This window comes from Macaca nemestrina, chromosome 2 (assembly GCF_043159975.1).
Source record: "Macaca nemestrina isolate mMacNem1 chromosome 2, mMacNem.hap1, whole genome shotgun sequence".
In the NCBI taxonomy this organism is placed as follows: Eukaryota; Metazoa; Chordata; class Mammalia; order Primates; family Cercopithecidae; genus Macaca; species Macaca nemestrina.
The window spans coordinates 31962933-31976414 of record NC_092126.1 but is presented as its reverse complement, the minus strand read 5'-3'; the positions used below and the strand labels follow the sequence as shown (position 1 = coordinate 31976414).

At 44.3% G+C, this 13482-nt stretch overlaps 1 long non-coding RNA gene across 1 annotated transcript; it reads right to left on the bottom strand.

Moving 5' to 3' along the window:
* Positions 1 to 695: 695 nt before the first annotated feature.
* LOC139361745 (uncharacterized) lies at positions 696 to 12748 on the bottom strand. Its single transcript, XR_011619336.1, has 4 exons — positions 12701 to 12748; positions 12250 to 12432; positions 4103 to 4364; positions 696 to 870 (listed from the first exon to the last, which is right to left on the bottom strand). It is a non-coding gene; the product is annotated as an uncharacterized lncRNA (long non-coding RNA).
* Positions 12749 to 13482: the final 734 nt, after the last annotated feature.

Sequence of the window (13482 nt, the reverse complement as noted above, 5' to 3'; positions counted from 1 at the left end):
TATCTCACTATTGTTTTGATTTACATTTCTCCAATGATCAGTCATATTGAGCATTTTTTCATATGATTCTTGGCCACATGAATATCTTCTTTTGAAATATGTCTGTTCATGTCCTTTGCCCACTTTTTAATGGCTTTTTTCTTTTCTTGTAAACTTAAGTTCCTTATAGATGCTGGATATTAGACCTTTGTCAGATGCCTAGTTTGCAAAAATGTTCTCCCGTTCTGTAGGTTGTCTTTCACTCTTGATAGTTTCTTTTGCTGTGCAGAAGCTCTTTGGCTTAATTAGATCTAATTTGTCAATTTTGGTTTTGTTGCAATTGCTTTTGGTGTCTCCGTCATGTAATCTTTGCCTGTTCCCATGTCCAGAATTGTAATGCAACAAGGCCATTTTTAACCTAGCCGTGGTGCTGGAGCAATAGTTGATTTCATTTGTCCAAAGGCCTGGTATACTTGCAGAGGCCCCTTAGAAAGGAAAAACACAGAAAGACAAGGAGCTGCCATTATTAATGTGAATTTTCGATGTCCTGTTAAAGCCAACACTGAATTTCTAACCAAAAAAATAAAGGGGATATTTCCGTGACTGAAATCAAGTTGTTCAGGAACTGTTCTCGATAAAAAAGCTCCTATTCCTTTTGATCTGGGATTGTCCCTCCAGAATAATACAGAGGAAATGCTGGTTTGGAAAAAGTCTATGTTTTTCTATGAATTTTATTTTAAAACAAATATTTAAAGAGCTTTCTTTTTGTAACATATTTTGTTAAAAGAGCTTCTCTCTCATAACAAAGCCACAGGTCTTCCTCTGGGAGCTGAGAAAAGGAGACGTCTGCCAAGTCTGGTGGCTTGGAGCCAGTTCATCACGAAGCAAGGCCTGATGGGTAGAACGAGACACACAATGGGCCAGTTTTAGAAAGCTGGGAAACGTGGGGCTGTTTCACCCACTCCCAGGTTAGCAGCCGTGTGGGTTTGGTTCACGCTTCAAGACAGGGGAACAGGGGGTGGCCATAGCACCTTTGGGGTGAAACCAAATATTAGATGGCCTGACCCCAAAGGAAACCTGAAGCAAGCTGCAAATTATATTGGGAAATAGTGGGTGATGGGGAGCAATAAAAGGAAAGAGCTCTTGCAGATGCAGCCACAGGACCTGAGGGTGACGCTGAACCGACTCCTGCAAGCCCTGTAATCCAGGCTGCCAAGCTGAGGAAAATCACAGCCAGAGACCAGCGAGTTGCCTCTAAATGCCACTTGCTTTCTGGTACTACAAGCAGGTTGTAGCTATTATTATCCTCCGGGCAAATGCCAGGGGAAGCTGTAATAGTCCCTGCAGGGCTATGCAAACGCCTGCACCTCAGCATTTTCTGGTGGTCGTGCCTGCCAACGGTTTTATGAGAAGGAACATGGAGAGGGGGAGGTGCAGGAAGGGATTGGCTCTGAACCCCAAGGCCTCTGAAAGCAGACGGCCAGGAGGGACCTGGAGTCTTGGAGGCTTTCTGCAAGGCCTCCATGGGTCTCTTCTGCCTGTGAGCACTTGGTGCCTCCTTCTCCCTCTCCAAGGAGAGGGAGGAGACAGTGGGGACAGAGTTCTAGGGACCTGCTCAAGCCTTTTGGCCCTGGGAGAATTGAGAAGGTCCTGAGGAGCCAGGAGCCAGAGAGGGGGCAGGGGCTGTTTCCTTAGTAACCCGTCTGTTGTGGCAACAGCAGGACAGTCCCCCTGCCTTTATGTTTCCCTGTAGACCTGTGGCAAGCTCTTCCCAGTGTGCCAGTGGAAACTGCACTAATGATTTCGTTTTCCTAAAGATTTCACCATGAATCTCTCTTGGGCTGGGAAGCAAAGGGCAGGTTGAACCTGACTTGATGATAAGCACCTTTAGGCGCCAGAATGAAGGTACCAAAAACATGGGAGAGGAAGACATGGAGTACATTTCACTGCCACCAAAAAAACATGGCAGGGAGCCTTGCATCCTTAGGCCATCTGACTGCCACTTTTTCACACTCTACTATACTTAATGGCAGAAAAGTATTCAACCCTGTTGATCTTCCTCCATATGTCAGTCCTGGAATTATTCTTTCACTTATTGATTCATTCAACAATTATTGATGGATTGCCTGGGAACTTGCTAGATGCTAGGGATATTGTATCATACAAACTGGTATTTATTGGTTGCATTATTATCCTTATGCTGCAGATAGGAAAACTGAAGAACAGAGAGGTGCTACGGCAGGGACCTTGTAGATCTATCCCCTGTTCTTGGGAGCTTATATTTTGGTAGCAGAGATGGCCATCAAACAAATGATTACACAATTATTTAATTATCATTGTGATGAATGTTATAAAGGAGACGGGCATTCGCCATGGTCTTGGGAAAAGATGTGAAAAGGGACTGGGAAATAGCAAGAAGAGGTGAAGATGAGTCTTTGGAGTTTTGTTCTGAAGAATCCAGAGACAAAGGCTTGAACGGAGGAAAGCATGAGAGGCGGTGAGGGCTTGAAGTTCCAGGACCACTCACAGGTGCCCGAGGTGCCTCTTTTGCTCCAGCCTAGTCCTGACCTTGCCCAAAGATGATGAAATAAAGAAGTTTTCCTGGGAACACTCGAGTGTATGAGTTTGATGTTAAGAGTGTCCAAAGTGTTAAGTAGAAGAAATAATTGCAGTAGTGACTACCTTGAGAAGGTGAGAGGGAGGTGTTGGCTCTATGTGGGAGCAGGGATGCTTCATCCATTTTAGTGGAGGCAAGGTGGAAGAGACAGATGCAGACAAATTGGGAGATTTGGTGGTGGAAAGATGGAAGAGTTTCTGTCTGATTGCTTTTTCTGTTTTCTCAGTAAAATATCAGGCAAGATACTCATCTGGGAGTGAAGCAAGAGGAAGGGATGTGTGCAGTTTGAGGACAGAAAAGAAAGCTCGCAATGGTTGCATTGAGGAGTGGTGGGGCATGCCTTGGCAGGGTAGCAGGCTCTCCAGGCAAGGCCCCTTGAGACTTGTGGTCATCATGAATTAAGTGTGAGACCAGCTGGCATTTTTTGTGAGACCAATTATGCATTTTTCTCCAACAGGAATCTGCTACTCAGGTGGAGGGATGGAGTGGGTGGATGGTTGGGTTTAATCTGAATTGAGATTAATCAGGTGAGCATATGAGAGAAAGAGAGAGGGGTAAGGGGGTGGGGAGATTGCTGGGCAGCCAGTGGAACAATGAAGGGAAACGGAGGGTTAGGACTGAAGGAGGCTAATGGGTAAGGAAACAGTGGCTTCTGGATTGAAGGTCTGTGAAGATGCAGGCTTATTGGGTTGGAATGGGCTGTTTGAGTAGGGTTAGCAGAAAGTTTTCTGAATTAGTGTTTTATTAGTGGTGACAAGGTCAGGAGAATGACAATGGTAGGGATAGCTGGGGGGCATTGGAAGGAAAGTGAAATGGAGGTGAAGAAATGAAAGAACAGAGGAGCCAAGTGTTGCATGAGCCATTGCCAAGAAGGGTTTCAGAGCCAGGGTGAAGAGAAAAATAGGGAGTCAGGTGCCAGAAACTTCCATGATTCAGGGGATCACTTAAGGGTTGTTAGAGGACAGGACCACAAATAAGTTGGAGTGGTCTAGTCCAGAAGCATGAACCTCAGAGTAGCTGGGGATTTTGAAGAGAGAAGACTGGAAAGTGTCTTTGAAGTAGCAGTGGGAAGCAAGGAGGCCATCTGTGAGAGAACAAAAGAGGCTCCACTTGGTGGCCTGAAGGGAGGTGGTGTCTTCAGGGCAGACTCAAGCTGCAGAGTTAGGGCAAGAGGCTTCATGAAGGCTCAGAGAAGATGGCAGGGCTCCAGAAACTTTTGGTGATGGCTGAAAATGGGCTCCAAGGGGCCCAGTGGAAGGACTTGAGGGCAGAGAGGTATAGAAGATTGAGTTGGTGCACACACAGAGCAGAAAAGGGAAAGTGGTCTTGGAAGGAGTAAGAGTTGATCGGAGAGACTGAGACATCTGATTGTCTGAAAAATGGAGGCAAACTTTTTTGGGGGTGGATGGGGAAGAGTGCTAATAACTCTGCCAGTAATAACTTATATATTAAAAAATAATCATTTGATCACAAATGCTGTTAGAGAACATCATGTCTTGAACTCACCTTGGGTTATAACTCTCTTACATTGTTCAGCTGTCCCCTTTTTGCAGACTTCACCAAATTGTCATTTGGTTCCTTGACCTCTGCCCCTCCCAGTCTGACACCATCAAGATAAGAATCAGAAATGAGCAGAGAGCATTGGATTTGTGGCTCTGTGTTGAAGTTACTTCATCCAGATCGTGACTCAACACCCACTAGACACATCAACCTGGATCTTTGGGTCATGTTGCTAACCAGAAGTAGAGTTGGAGTTCTGGAGGAAGAGCTGGTGGAAATTCATCTGATCAGCGCAGTCAAGGCCATGCCCCACTTCCCCTTACTCAGCCATTCCCCTCCTCCCACGCAAGTTCATTCTTCCAAAAGATCTTTCCCTAACAAGAAAGAGAGGAAGCAGTGGAGGAATTTTAATGCAAGATCCCAAGCACATTTTTATGATTTTATAATTCTTCCTCCTTGTCTCAAATCAGCTCATTTGTCTTGGGGGCAGGGAGCTCTGTCCTGCAGTGAAAAGATTCATGTTGGAAGTGTGAGGGGAAGAGACCTGACACAAACCACAGTGAGGTTTTCCGGGGCAGCAGCAGGTATACTATGGCAGACAGCTTTGTGAGGAACTCTACACTTCTGCCAACTTAGTAACAAAAATAATGCATATGAAGGAAAATAGGTAAAGTCATGGAAACTCTAAGTGCAACAAAAACCCAAGGATCCAACAAGCTGGGTCCAGAACTAGCACCCAAGGCCATCTTAGCACCCTCAGAGCCTTCCACCAGCAGCTATTTGTTGAGTGTCCATAAGAGAGTACAAAGATGAGTGTAGTATGCATGTTCCTTGAATGAATGTCTTGAAGGGACACATTTGCAGAGTCCTTCAGTTTTTTAAATGCCGTCAACTAGAGTGACCCTAGTGAGTGGTTACCCCTGGCATTTAAGAGTACACTCGTGTGTTCGTGCACATACACCACTGCCTCCATACACACTTTCTTGTCAAAGCACTAGAGGAAAAGCCTGCCAAATCTGTGACTCATTTAGCCTGAGCTCTTGGTCTAATCATAGCTTGGTTTTTGGATGAAATGTAAACTTATTTGCTGGAATAAGATCAAACACTTCTAGGTTCGATATTCTGTAACTTTAATAGCAAATTCTGAGTTTAGTGTGTGTGGAAGCAGGAGGGAGAATCTGAGAGGAGGGAAACTGGTTTTAATAATCTTACTTATCTTTAGCAACTTGCAGCTTACAGAGGTCTTTCACCTGGGTTTGTCGTTTGACCCTCCGAGCATCCCTATTGGGTAGGTAATTCTACATCATCTTTATGGACAAAGAAACTGAGATGCCAAGAGTGTAAATCCCTGCAGATCCAGGGCAAGACTGAGGTCTTTAGGCTCGTTGACTTTCTCCTTCCTTACCCTTAGTAATGGAAAGTCAGGTACAATGTATTCTTTAAAGACAGTAACTAAAACTTGTGCCTGGAGAAAAGCCACAGAAGGGTGTGCCTGAGTCAATGAATTTCACCTAAGCCATTTTACACAAATGCCATTGCCCATTGCTGGAGATTCTCATTTGATTCTAGAAAGCATATAAACAACAGGCTGTGGATCTGAGCCAGATGCTCAGCAGATCCTATAAGAGACTTCATTTTCCAGAGCATTCTAAGAAGGGGTCAATTGCTAAATGCATGAAGAAACCAACTGAAGTCAGCAGAAACAGCCTCTAAATCTTGTCTTCCAATCAAGTGGCTGTTTTTGCCAGTTGTGCCCGGACCACCACCCTTCAGATGAACCCATGTGCCTCTTCACAGAGCCCATCCTTCGGAATTGTCCCCAATTCTCAGAGCGAGGAGGTAGCATGCCAGCACCTTGTCACAGCATGTCGGTGGCTAAGGGCACATCTGAGCGCTCTCAGCTATCCATTTGACTTCCCAAGAACTCAACACTGGCTGCACAGACCTTGCCACCGGCCATCCTGGGAACTGACCGATCATGGATAAAGACAAGTCTTGCTATGGATTGGAAGTAATTTAAATTAAAAGCTGCCCTGTGGGGGAAAACCCTATGATTCCTCCCAGACAGAAAAGCATCTTTTCTTTTATTTATTTATTTATTTATTTATTTATTTATTTATTATTATTATACTTTAAGTTGTAGGGTACATGTGCATAACGTGCAGGTTTGTTACATATGTATACTTGTGCCATGTTGGTGTGCTGCACCCATCAACTCGTCATTTACATCAGGTATAACTCCCAATGCAATCCCTCCCCCCGCCCCCCTCCCCATGATAGGCCCCGGTGTGTGATGTTCCCCTTCCTGAGTCCAAGTGATCTCATTGTTCAGTTCCCACCTATGAGTGAGAACATGCGGTGTTTGGTTTTCTGTTCTTGTGATAGTTTGCTAAGAATGATGGTTTCCAGCTGCATCCATGTTCCTACAAAGGACACAAACTCATCCTTTTTGATGGCTGCATAGTATTCCATGGTGTATATGTGCCACATTTTCTTAATCCAATCTGTCACTGATGGACATTTGGGTTGATTCCAAGTCTTTGCTATTGTGAATAGTGCTGCAATAAACATACGTGTGCATGTGTCTTTGTAGCAGCATAATTTATAATCCTTTGGGTATATACCCAGTAATGGGATGGCTGGGTCATATGGTACATCTAGTTCTAGATCCTTGAGGAATCGCCATACTGTTTTCCATAATGGTTGAACTAGTTTACAATCCCACCAACAGTGTAAAAGTGTTCCTATTTCTCCACATCCTCTCCAGCACCTGTTGTTTCCTGACTTTTTAATGATCGCCCTTCTAACTGGTGTGAGATGGTATCTCATTGTGGTTTTGATTTGCATTTCTCTGATGGCCAGTGATGATGAGCATTTTTTCATGTGTCTGTTGGCTGTATGAATGTCTTCTTTTGAGAAATGTCTGTTCATATCCTTTGCCCACTTTTTGATGGGGTTGTTTGTTTTTTTCTTGTAAATTTGTTTGAGTTCTTTGTAGGTTCTGGATATTAGCCCTTTGTCAGATGAGTAGATTGCAAAAATTTTCTCCCATTCTGTAGGTTGCCTGTTCACTCTGATGGTAGTTTCTTTTGCTGTGCAGAAGCTCTTTAGTTTAATGAGATCCCATTTGTCAATTTTGGCTTTTGCTGCCGTTGCTTTTGGTGTTTTAGACATGAAGTCTTTGCCCATGCCTGTGTCCTAAATGGTACTACCTAGGTTTTCCTCTAGGATTTTTATGGTATTAGGTCTAACATTTAAGTCTCTAATCCATCTTGAATTAATTTTCATATAAGGAGTAAGGAAAGGATCCAGTTTCAGCTTTCTACTTATGGCTAGCCAATTTTCCCAGCACCATTTATTAAATAGGGAATCCTTTCCCCATTTCTTGTTTCTCTCAGGTTTGTCAAAGATCAGATGGCTGTAGATGTGTGGTATTATTTCTGAGGACTCTGTTCTGTTCCATTGGTCTATATCTCTGTTTTGGTACCAGTACCATGCTGTTTTGGTTACTGTAGCCTTGTAGTATAGTTTGAAGTCAGGTAGCGTGATGCCTCCAGCTTTGTCCTTTTGACTTAGGATTGTCTTGGAGATGCGGGCTCTTTTTTGGTTCCATATGAACTTTAAAGCAGTTTTTTCCAATTCTGTGAAGAAACTCATTGGTAGCTTGATGGGGATGGCATTGAATCTATAAATTACCTTGGGCAGTATGGCCATTTTCACTATATTGATTCTTCCTGTTCATGAGCATGGTATGTTCTTCCATTTGTTTGTGTCCTCTTTTATTTCACTGAGCAGTGGTTTGTAGTTCTCCTTGAAGAGGTCCTTTACATCCCTTGTAAGTTGGATTCCTAGGTATTTTATTCTCTTTGAAGCAATTGTGAATGGAAGTTCATTCATGATTTGGCTCTCTGTCTGTTACTGGTGTATAAGAATGCTTGTGATTTTTGCACATTAATTTTGTATCCTGAGACTTTGCTGAAGTTGCTTATCAGCTTAAGGAGATTTTGGGCTGAGACAATGGGGTTTTCTAAATATACAATCATGTCATCTGCAAACAGGGACAATTTGACTTCTTCTTTTCCTAACTGAATACCCTTGATTTCTTTCTCTTGCCTAATTGCCCTAGCCAGAACTTCCAACACTATGTTGAATAGGAGTGGTGAGAGAGGGCATCCCTGTCTTGTGCCAGTTTTCAAAGGGAATTTTTCCAGGTTTTGCCCATTCAGTATGATATTGGCTGTGGGTTTGTCATAAATAGCTCTTATTATTTTGAGGTACGTTCCATCAATACCGAATTTATTGAGCGTTTTTAGCATGAAGGGCTGTTGAATTTTGTCAAAAGCCTTTTCTGCATCTATTGAGATAATCATGTGGTTCTTGTCTTTGGTTCTGTTTATATGCTGGATTATGTTTATTGATTTGCGAATGTTGAACCAGCCTTGCATCCCAGGGATGAAGCCCACTTGATCATGGTGGATAAGCTTTTTGATGTGTTGCTGAATCCGGTTTGCCAGTATTTTATTGAGGATTTTTGCATCGATGTTCATCAGGGATATTGGTCTAAAATTCTCTTTTTTTGTTGTGTCTCTGCCAGGCTTTGGTATCAGGATGATGTTGGCCTCATAAAATGAGTTAGGGAGGATTCCCTCTTTTTCTATTGATTGGAATAGTTTCAGAAGGAATGGTACCAACTCCTCCTTGTACCTCTGGTAGAATTCAGCTGTGAATCCATCTGGTCCTGGACTTTTTTTGGTTGGTAGGCTATTAATTATTGCCTCAATTTCAGAGCCTGCTATTGGTCTATTCAGGGATTCAACTTCTTCCTGGTTTAGTCTTGGAAGAGTGTAAGTGTCCAGGAAATTATCCATTTCTTCTAGATTTTCCAGTTTATTTGCATAGAGGTGTTTATAGTATTCTCTGATGGTACTTTGTATTTCTGTGGGGTTGGTGGTGATATCCCCTTTATCATTTTTAATTGCGTCGATTTGATTCTTCTCTCTTTTCTTCTTTATTAGTCTTGCTAGCGGTCTGTCAATTTTGTTGATCTTTTCAAAAAACCAACTCCTGGATTCATTGATTTTTTGGAGAGTTTTTTGTGTCTCTATCTCCTTCAGTTCTGCTCTGATCTTAGTTATTTCTTGCCTTCTGCTAGCTTTCGAATGTGTTTGCTCTTGCTTCTCTAGTTCTTTTAATTGCAATGTTAGAGTGTCAATTTTAGATCTTTCCTGCTTTCTCTTGTGGGCATTTAGTGCTATAAATTTCCCTCTACACACTGCTTTAAATGTGTCCCAGAGATTCTGGTATGTTGTATCTTTGTTCTCATTGGTTTCAAAGAACATCTTTATTTCTGCCTTCATTTCGTTATGTACCCAGTAGTCATTCAGGAGGAGGTTGTTCAGTTTCCATGTAGTTGAGCGGTTTTGATTGAGTTTCTTAGTCCTGAGTTCTAGTTTGATTGCACTGTGGTCTGAGAGACAGTTTGTTATAATTTCTGTTCTTGTACATTTGCTGAGGAGTGCTTTACTTCCAATTACGTGGTCGATTTTGGAGTAAGTACGATGTGGTGCTGAGAAGAATGTATATTCTGTTGATTTGGGGTGGAGAGTTCTATAGATGTCTATTAGGTCTGCTTGCTGCAGAGATGAGTTCAATTCCTGGATATCCTTGTTAACTTTCTGTCTCGTTGATCTGTCTAATGTTGACAGTGGAGTGTTGAAGTCTCCCATTATTATTGTATGGGAGTCTAAGTCTCTTTGTAAGTCTCTAAGGACTTGCTTGATGAATCTGGGTGCTCCTGTATTGGGTGCATATATATTTAGGATAGTTAGCTCTTCCTGTTGAATTGATCCCTTTACCATTATGTAATGGCCTTCTTTGTCTCTTTTGATCTTTGATGGTTTAAAGTCTGTTTTATCAGAGACTAGTATTGCAACCCCCGCTTTTTTTTGTTCTCCATTTGCTTGGTAAATCTTCCTCCATCCCTTTATTTTGAGCCTATGTATGTCTCTGCGTGTGAGATGGGTCTCCTGAATACAGCAGACTGATGGGTCTTGACTCTTTATCCAGTTTGCCAGTCTGTGTCTCTTAATTGGAGCATTTAGTCCATTTACATTTAAGGTTAAGATTGTTATGTGTGAACTTGATCCTGCCATTATGATATTAACTGGTTATTTTGCTCGTTAGTTGATGCAGTTTCTTCCTAGCCTCGATGGTCTTTACATTTTGGCATGTTTTTGCAATGGCTGGTACCGGTTGTTCCTTTCCATGTTTAGTGCTTCCTTCAGGGTCTCTTGTAAGGCAGGCCTGGTGGTGACAAAATCTCTAAGCATTTGCTTATCTGTAAAGGATTTTATTTCTCCTTCACTTATGAAACTTAGTTTGGCTGGATATGAAATTCTGGGTTGAAAATTCTTTTCTTTCAGAATGTTGAATATTGGCCCCCACTCTCTTCTGGCTTGGAGAGTTTCTGCCGAGAGATCTGCTGTTAGTCTGATGGGCTTCCCTTTGTGGGTAACCCGACCTTTCTCTCTGGCTGCCCTTAAGACTTTTTCCTTCATTTCAACTTTGGTGAATCTGGCAATTATGTGTCTTGGAGTTGCTCTTCTCGAGGAGTATCTTTGTGGCGTTCTCTGTATTTCCTGGATTTGAATGTTGGCCTGCCCTACTAGGTTGGGGAAGTTCTCCTGGATGATATCCTGAAGAGTGTTTTCCAACTTGGTTCCATTTTCCCCCTCACTTTCAGGCACCCCAATCAGACGTAGATTTGGTCTTTTTACATAATCCCATACTTCTTGCAGGCTTTGTTCATTTCTTTTTCTTCTTTTTTCTTTTGGTTTCTCTTCTCGCTTCATTTCATTCATTTGATCCTCAATCGCAGATACTCTTTCTTCCAGTTGATCGAGTCAGTTACTGAAGCTTGTGCATTTGTCACGTATTTCTCGTGTCATGGTTTTCATCTCTTTCATTTCATTTATGACCTTCTCTGCATTAATTACTCTAGCCATCAATTCTTCCACTTTTTTTTCAAGATTTTTAGTTTCTTTGCGCTGGGTACGTAATTCCTCCTTTAGCTCTGAGAAATTTGATGGACTGAAGCCTTCTTCTCTCATCTCATCAAAGTCATTCTCCGTCCAGCTTTGATCCGTTGCTGGCGATGAGCTGCGCTCCTTTGCCGGGGGAGATGCGCTCTTATTTTTTGAATTTCCAGCTTTTCTGCCCTGCTTTTTCCCCATCTTTGTGGTTTTATCTGCCTCTGGTCTTTGATGATGGTGATGTACTGATGTGGTTTTGGTGTAGGTGTCCTTCCTGTTTGATAGTTTTCCTTCTAACAGTCAGGACCCTCAGCTGTAGGTCTGTTGGAGATTGCTTGAGGTCCACTCCGGACCCTGTTTGCCTGGGTATCAGCAGCAGAGGCTGCAGAAGATAGAATATTTCTGAACAGCGAGTGTACCTGTCTGATTCTTGCTTTGGAAGCTTCCTCTCAGGGATGTACTCCACCCTGTGAGGTGTGGGGTGTCAGACTGCCCCTAGTGGGGGATGTCTCCCAGTTAGACTACTCAGGGGTCAGGGACCCACTTGAGCAGGGAGTCTGTCCCTTCTCAGATCTCAACCTCCGTGTTGGGAGATCCACTGCTCTCTTCAAAGCTGTCAGACAGAGTCGTTTGCGTCTGCAGAGGTTTCGGCTGTGTTTGCTATTGCCCTGTCCCCAGAGGTGGAGTCTACAGAGACAGGCAGGTTTCCTTGAGCTGCTGTGAGCTCCACCCAGTTCGAGCTTCCCAGCAGCTTTGTTTACCTACTTAAGCCTCAGCAATGGCGGGCGCCCCTCCCCCAGCCTCGCTGCTGCCTTGCCGGTAGATGACAGACTGCTGTGCTAGCAATGAGGGAGGCTCCGTGGGTGTGGGACCCTCCCGGCCAGGTGTGGGATATGATCTCCTGGTGTGCCTGTTTGCTTAAAGCGCAGTATTGGGGTGGGAGTTACCCGATTTTCCAGGTGTTGTGTGTCTCAGTTCCCCTGGCTAGGAAAAGGGATTCCCTTCCCCCTTGCGCTTCCCAGGTGAGGCAATGCCTCGCCCTGCTTCAGCTCTCGCTGGTCGGGCTGCAGCAGCTGACCAGCACCGATCGTCCGGCACTCCCCAGTGAGATGAACCCAGTACCTCAGTTGAAAATGCAGAAATCGCCGGTCTTCTGTGTCGCTCGCGCTGGGAGTTGGAGACTGGAGCTGTTCCTGTTCGACCATCTTGCTCCGCCCCCACTCGAAAAGCATCTTTTCAATCTGTGACTTCATTCTCAGTGACCGGCTTTATACTCTTCTTGATTCTCTTTGTTTGAGATGAGATCTAGGGAGTAGCACACCATCATATCTGCATTCTAATGATAGGAAGTGTGGAAGGGGTAAAGAGGAGACTGGGAAGGACTAGGCAGATGGCTCCAGACAAATGGGTGGGTTTTGGGGGAGCTGGAGTGGAGATCAGGACCTGAGGCTGAAGCCCATGATGGAGCCTCATTGCTGGAGGAAGCCCCACAGAGGCAAGGGTGGCACTCAGATGCCCAGGGCACACACCAACACCAGGCCAGGGAGTGAGCAGCAAGACTGTTGGGACTCACCTGGTGGTCGTTGGGAAGCTGCTGACACCCTGGTTCCCATGGCTGGGTGGCAGTTAGCCTGCTGATAGTTGGTGTGGAATTCTAGTGGCTGAATGGGGCTGGGTAGAGGAAGAGGCTGAGAAATATAGAAGACAAATTAACCATCTCACTTCTCTAGAAGTACATGGTGGTGTTATAGCAGCAGGCCCTGCGTGGCCCTGCTTTCTCAAAGAGTGCAGGGTTAAGTTGTCTTCCAGGGATGGGGCTGACACAGCTGCCTGGAAGAATGACTGCAGGAGTAGGGAAGGAGGTAGCTGGGTGGTACAGATAGGGCGGGGAATCTAGGTTAGACAGGGACAGACAGTAGCTTTTCCTCTCCAGCGATTGTTACGCTCATTGGCTGTGATCAACTCTGGGGCAGGAAAAATGTAATATGGAGCTGCCGAAACACAGAGCTCATAGAGCAGACAGACAGCAGTGAAATCTTCTGGGGTATAGGGAGGAACACGGTAGCCGAATTTCCATGGTAACTGGTTCCATATGGGAGGGGGTTCAGAAGACCAACATCCAGATTTTTAAGCAATTCAGGCCAGCTAGGTGCTCCTTCTGTTAAAATAGCTGGGAACTCAGCAGTCCTGGCTCTCTGCTGTCAAGCTCCACTGCACTCAGGCTGGTGACCACATGACATCACAACTCGTCTGCCTTCAGACCTGCCTCCAGCTCCACCAGTCGCTGCCTGCCTTTTTCTCATTCCATCTCCATCTCCAGGGTGGCCCATCTACAAGGCTCAGCTCCAGCCCCTA